Consider the following 6,902-nt stretch of genomic DNA (forward strand, 5'->3'; position numbering starts at 1 on the left):
TGGACACAGGGAAATGGGCTTTCACGTGAGATTTTTCTTTTTGCTGATTTGGTGGAAGCAAAGAAGCTGTATTTCTATGGATAGGTGGGCTACCTCAGGACTAGTGGCAGGGGTGAGTACAGGATGGGACGTCCAGCAGGTGCCGGTGGGAACTGGCAACTCTCTGCTCTTCTCCAGGATGGGGAAGTGAAGGGTTGGCTGGATTGGCCAGTGTGGGAAAGATCAGTAAGACTTTCTGATGAGGAAGGACTAATATCCTTAATGGCCAAAAGGGCTTTTTACTGTTGTTTTAAATTATTGTTTAATTGATGAACAACTGTGAATATTATCATTCATAGGTTTGGCAACTTACACTGTCTCCACCAATAGGTAAACTTCAGAGCATATTGGCTTATTTTACAGTCTGAGTGAGAGTCATCCTCATTAATATTAATGAGAGGCTGTCAAATCAAAGAGAGTTGGGGTCTTTTTAAGGTGCTCTCCATGTTATTTATGGGATTCAGTGTGGGGTTGCAGGGGAATGGATACTTCAACAAAAACTTGCTGCTGCTACCAAGATTGGTATGGAAGGGGGTGTTAAGGGGGCCTGTGAGCAGGACATATTTTATAGCAAAATGTTACCAGTATCTCCATTAATGGACTGGTGTGGGAAATTTCGGCTGCACTAAAATTAACCTGTATTGTTTAAGCATTTTATCAGACTGATCTAATTTCCATTGTCAGGCATTTATAACATTATTGTAGTTGTGTTGTGGTATCTATGCATGCTATAAAACTTTCTAAAACTGCAAATGTTTTATGCTAGAAAGTGAGTTTTCTCTGAGTAAATGTGTCTGTGGAGCAGAGAGTATTTGTGCTGTCTTCATTGTACAGAATAATATATATATATATATATTTCTTTTAGGGTGAGGCCACTGTAATAAATCCCAAGCTTGTTGCAACTGACTTTATGCCTGTGTACAGCAAACAATGTCATCCTTGCACCCAGCTCTTTAGGGAGCAGCCTCTGGTATGTGCTGCATACATTGCTCCCTTCCAGAGATGCTGTGCTGTGGCTGCCCCAGCCCTGGCCACATCTTGCAGCTCTTCAGCAAGCCCTCCAGCTATGCACGCCAAAACTGCCGCAGGAAAAAAAAAAAAAGAAGAAAATAGCTGCCTCTCTGTAGATCTTTTAAACAAAAGAGAAGAGCCATGCTCTGACCTCGCTGCTGCAATGTGCTCCCCATATTGTTTCCATCAGCCCCAGCGAGGCTGTGTTTTATGAAGCGCGCAAATAGCAACCCCAGTAGCAGGGGCTGTTCTGGAGATACTGTTGGCTATTTTGGAGATACTTTTTTTCTTTATTTTATTTTTTTTCTCAGCATGCAGTGTCTTGAAAATATTTTCTTTTTTCCTACATAAAAAATAGATTTTTTTAAAAAACAGAATTTGTGTCCTAGGAATATACTAGGAGGGAAAACTAGCCAGGCATTACTAACACCTAGCTTTACAAGCTCAGATAGGATCAGACTGTGCCATCCACACTCAGATCCTGCCCGTGCATGCTGCTGGAAAGCCATCTCCATCTCTCCAGAGAAGCTGGAGATCTTCAGAAGATAGGGTGCTGGCTGCCCCCTGTTCTGCCCGCTCCCAATGCGTTTTTCTCTGGGTATCACCATAGTTTGCTTGCTTGCTTTGCAAGTTATTTTGTACTGCTTACACCATTAATAAAAGTGTTGTGCAAGGCCTGGCTTTTAGAAGAAAAGCAGACTGGCTTTGCAGCCTGCTGCCAGCCCTACCCACCACAGCACTTTCAGCTTTGAAAGACTTTATCCAGTCAAACACCACTGACAGGTCATATTTCAAAGAAGCGAGCCAAAAATATTTTCACTGTTTGGCTGGGTAAATTCAAGCACCTTAACCCCTAGAGCACCCTCCTCACCTGCTCCCTCTGCCTTTTAAAATTGTTTCGGTGCAGGATGAAGCACAGCGCAGCTGTTTGTGCACTGAAACATGAGTAAAATGCTACATTTTTCCAGAGCATTACAAATAGATAAACAATGACTTGGTGAAGATAACTGTGAGGAAAGAGGGACAGACCCCCCCAAAGGTGATTGTTATTACTATCTTCAGGCTCAGCTCCTACTGTTATCCCCTTGTAATAACACTGTTTATCTAAAATGGAAAGGCAGGAGTCTGGCGCTACCCTCCACTGCCAGCGGCAAGATGGGGGCACCACAGGCCTGGGCCTGGCTGAGGCCGCCATTTTGTGCGCCACAGAGCTGAGCAGTAAACACAGTCCCTGGGGGGAGAACTCTCAGCTGGTGCAAATTATCACAGCAATTAATGTGCTGTTTTGTAAGTATGACAATTTACACCAGATGATAATCTTCCCCCTGGCCTGAAAGAATTACCAATTTTAGCACATGATGCGATAAAGCCAGCTACAATCGCAAACTGCTGTGATCTACATGCACTGGTAAAAAAACACTTTTCTTCCATGTTTGTTTGAATTGAGAGCATTAAATGCAACATTTACCTTCTTCCCCTTCCCTACGATGTGCACCTGTTGAGCACCTACCCTGCAGGTGCTGCTGTCAGATTTTGGGTGTTGCTCTCCTATCTGAGGGCCCTCTCAGCATAACCGAGGACAGTATGGCTGGGCAAGAGTGGTCTATGCCCTGGGGTTCTTCTTCTTGTTACCCTGGTTTGTTACCCTGTGCCATAGGCGTTTGTTGCTCTGAGGAGTGGATTTTTTTATTATTATTTTTTAATTTTTGATCTTGTCCTAAGGATTTGCCTAAAAGTAGCTGCAGTTGCTGACTTGAAGAGTCTTTGCAGGGATCTTTGGAAATGGGACATCAATCCAGATTTGCAGAGTTGTAGTCAAAGGTGTATTTCCTTGCCTGAAGGATGAGGAATAACAAGGTCAGCAGGAAATCCTCTTTGAACCTCCACCTCTGCGTGAGGCCTGATACTTCAGGGGTGTCCTCATCCAGTTCCTTAAGGCACGTAAGCCCTTATCCATTATTAGTTTTTTTATGCTCCACTTGGGCTTGTAAGACCACCAATGTGGTCCACTCCATCACCACTGTTTCGCTAGAAGCAGAGCTGAAGGCTGTTAGGGAACTACAAATTTTTTAAGATGCATGCAGAGCTTCAACAACATTTACAGGAGGAATTTGAGGATTTGTCTGTGGATTTAGGTACCTAAATTGTAATTTTATTGCTATCTAAGTGGTGTGTGTAGTTGGGTGTGGGATGCTGTTGTCCCTCACTTATACATACACTCTTAAGCCTCTGATTTACGCTGCTACAGCTCACAGGAAGGAGGGCCACTCACACATACTGTACATCTAACACAGATGTGCACTAGGCTGGATCCAGGTCTGAATTTTAGCCTGGAGGTGTTCCAGATGCTTCTGCTGTTACATGTGTGCAATGGAAACAGGATTTCTCTAGCTGGTTAAGCACTTTTGGATTCTGCAGGATGTAGACATTACTGTTATAATAATGGTTATGGTAATTTCCAAGGTAGGTGATAAATCTGTCACTTAATGCATCTATTCCTTAATTAGACAGTAAGGGTAATGTCACTATCTGGAGTAGAAGGAAATGCACGTGAGATCAGCACTGAAAATCTAAAATTCAAATGATTCTTTTCTTTGTAAGGGTAAGGGGGATTGTTTAAAAATAATAAAAATAATAAACTGTGGTGATTTATATGGCATCCTCTTGTCTTATAAAAAGCACAGATTAAAATTGCAGAAGCTTTAATGGACCCAATGGAGAAAAGTCTTAACTTTAATCCTAGCAGACATTTTAAAACCATGAGAAGATACAGAGTATAGAAAAAGATACAGAAGTATCTCTGATATGTCTTTTTTCTTTTTTAACAGAGTATATAAGATACAGAGTGTAGAAAAAGGCAAAACAAAATGATTAAATTTCAGCAGTTAACAAAAGGCCATTGCAGTAACAGAAAGCTACATAACTTTGAGGAAAGAGTGCAAGTCATCACTGCAACCCAATTAAATGATGATGGTGAGACCCAGTGGGGAACTGCGGGTGGCAGATGTGAACAGGGATTCTTAGGGCTGACGGAGTGTTGGACATCCTCCAGGAGAGGAGGCTGGTTGGCTGAGTAGCCTGTGGTCAGTGATTTACCACTCAGGCTGATGACTGGCTTCACATCTCCAGAACTCTAAGAAGAAACCAGAACTGTGGTCTCTTACTGTCTGGGTGAGCAAGCCAGGAAGAAGCTCAGGGATGAGAGGAGGGAGATGACTTTCTGCTCCTTTGAATGTATTTGCTTGTAAGACAAGCTAAGCATGTGCTTTGAGGAAGCCCAGGGCTATGGGGGGAGACCATGGGCAGGAGAAGCTATGCGTGTCCCTGCAAAGCTGAAGCATGGGTCAAAGTAGTTTAGGAAGGTGGCTTGACTCATACAGTTTTTACTGTGATGGATTGCTGGGCATGCTCTGTATCTTTGTTGTATCTCCTTCATTTTCATTTACTATCTCCTTTGTTTTCATTTTCATTTACTGAAAATAGTTCTTTTGTACAGACCTTACAGTTAACTTTCTGTGTCAGGAAGTTTTCCAGGTGCTGGCTTAGAGACCAACAGCTCATGAGCCTGGCGCCTTCATAAAGAGCTCTGCAGTCTTTTCTCTGGCTTCTGGATTAGTATTATTAGTACTGCACACTTTGCATCAAACCTATGTGAGCTCCTCTCTCAAAGGGCCTTCGAACAGGGAATAAATTACAGTTTTTGCAGGTAAAAGGAACAAGTTTAAAATTTCACACAGTTAGATTGCAGACTCTCTGCTAGGGCTGTGCAACTTTTTATTCTGTGAACTTTTAAGAGGATATGTTTGAAGCTGGGCTGCCACTGCAGTTCATCCCTTCCTGCCTTATTTTTCACTGCTGGTACTTTTTCCTTTCAATTAAAGTGCTTTTTACACCAAAATCAATAGAGTTGGACTCTGAGTATACCTGATGTAACAGGTAGCTTTAAGGAAAAATAGGTTTGCATTTAGGGTATTTTTAGCTGATTTGCACCATAACAAGCAGCTTCTGTCTGTGGTCCTAAATGTGAGTGATAGGGGGTTTGTCACTCAGAGTCTTATCTGATGCAGAAGATTTCCTCCATCTGGAGCTCCTCTGTTCTGCCAAGTTTCATCCCTCCACAGAGAAGCTAGGAGGGTTGGATTGTTAATTAATAATATCCTAAGGATATTGTCTTAAGCCTCCCGCTGTCAGTGCAGTAAAACAAAGCACTGATTTACTGAGTTATTCCTTTTTTTTTTCCTGCCTTAAAAGGCTTTTTTTCTTTTTTAACGACAAAAAAGGTTGTAGTTGCCACTGCAACCTTGTTTATAGTGGCAAAACCTAGACATAGTGAAACTGCTGCATGTGCTGGAGGGAGGGAAAACCCCTGTCTTCCCCCCTCTCCCAGGAACAGAGTGTATATAAAACTGATAAGCTTGTTTAAGTTAAAAAACCCACAAACTAGGCGGAAAACAGTGTGCAGCACTTCCTAAACAGCAGTTCCCTGAGACATCCTAGGTGGCCTTGGTGTGCTGGCTGGGAAGGATGTGTCTGAGGAGATGTGCTGGGGAACACCAGCCATGCACTCCCAGACAGTGATTTCTACCTTTTTTTTTTTTTGGGGGGGGGGGAGGGGGGGGAGGGCAGGAAGCTACTTTTAACTTGCATCAGCTTAACACAGATCAAATTTGGGATGGATATGTCAATCAATCCACAGACCACTGTCCTGATGAAGAATGAGTTGCTCAGACCTGCTTGCGTTCATTTCATACACCAAGATAATCACCTTGCGTTAGCATACAGGTGAGGGTGTTAAAAAGGAAAATCAACAAGACATAAAGCCCCTAATGTTTTCTTGACTCAGATTCTGCGATTACCAAAAATTAGCCCATTATATGCTCATGGTCCGTAGGGCAGCCCTGTGGGCAGGGAGCGTGGTGACAAAGTGAGCCACGCTCTGTGTTCAAACACTGCTCCACAGACTTAAATGTAGGACTCCTCCAGCCTCCACTTCTCCATTCAGGAGCCTGACAACAGCAGCAGTGTTACTTTAGTATAGATTGAAGTGCATTTTCCTGTCTTATGGCTTTTCTTCGCTGTTTGCTGGAGGGATCCAGATGTGCTTTTTTTTGGTTGATTGAGGCAGCTGGGGAGATCCTCTTATTGCTGCAGGCTCTCCTGTGGCCAGCTGTGGGTTCTGGGTGTCACCGCAGCCCCGTCAGGTGCAGCAGATCTGCCACCACAATGATGCTATCTGACTTTTCATGCAACTGGAGTCAGGGGGACAACAGGGTCCTGGGGCTGCTCTGGTGTTGGGTTAATCTGTCCTGACAGCAGAGCTGTCGAGATATCTTTGCGTAATGGGCCTGGGGATAATTGGGTTTAGCACTCAGGGCCAAGCCATGAACCCTGGGGCAAAGGGATGGATAATTGGGATTTCCCCTCCGGGGGGGATAAAAGCTCCTCTGCTTCTTGCACAGGGTTTGGGGTGATGAGCCAAAACTTGCAGACCCATCCTCACAGGGAAAGCCCTTTTGGTATCACCCTCTCCTTGTTGAATTTTTGTCTTTCCCACCCCCTCCAATGGTTAATCTCAAGGAAATATTTTAAGGAAAAAAAATCACATTGATATCAAACTTTATATATTTTTTTAGTTGTGGTCTTATGCAGCATTTCTAGCCATCCTTAAAAAGAACAATAATAAAAGTTACAGAAGTCATAGTGGAAAGACAAAACATAATTATAGCAAAAAGTAATTTAAAATGCAAATTTGCCAGAGAAACAGAAAAAAAAAAACTACTAAAAACTACTAATAATCCAACCCTAATTGCAGTGCTTTCTCTCATCGTCACTTCAAAAGCTCTGTGTGTTAC

At 43.1% G+C, this 6,902-nt stretch overlaps 1 long non-coding RNA gene across 2 annotated transcripts; it reads left to right on the forward strand.

The window, feature by feature from the left end:
- Window positions 1–494: 494 nt before the first annotated feature.
- Window positions 495–2,986, forward strand: LOC118166561. 2 transcript variants are annotated; one of them, XR_004750576.1, is made up of 3 exons: window positions 495–561; window positions 905–1,009; window positions 2,773–2,986. It is a non-coding gene; the product is annotated as an uncharacterized LOC118166561 (long non-coding RNA). The 2 variants fall into 2 exon arrangements; XR_004750577.1 differs by having other exon boundaries at window positions 2,821–2,986.
- Window positions 2,987–6,902: the final 3,916 nt, after the last annotated feature.

The sequence above is a fragment of the Oxyura jamaicensis genome, chromosome 4 (assembly GCF_011077185.1).
Source record: "Oxyura jamaicensis isolate SHBP4307 breed ruddy duck chromosome 4, BPBGC_Ojam_1.0, whole genome shotgun sequence".
NCBI lineage: Eukaryota > Metazoa > Chordata > Aves > Anseriformes > Anatidae > Oxyura > Oxyura jamaicensis.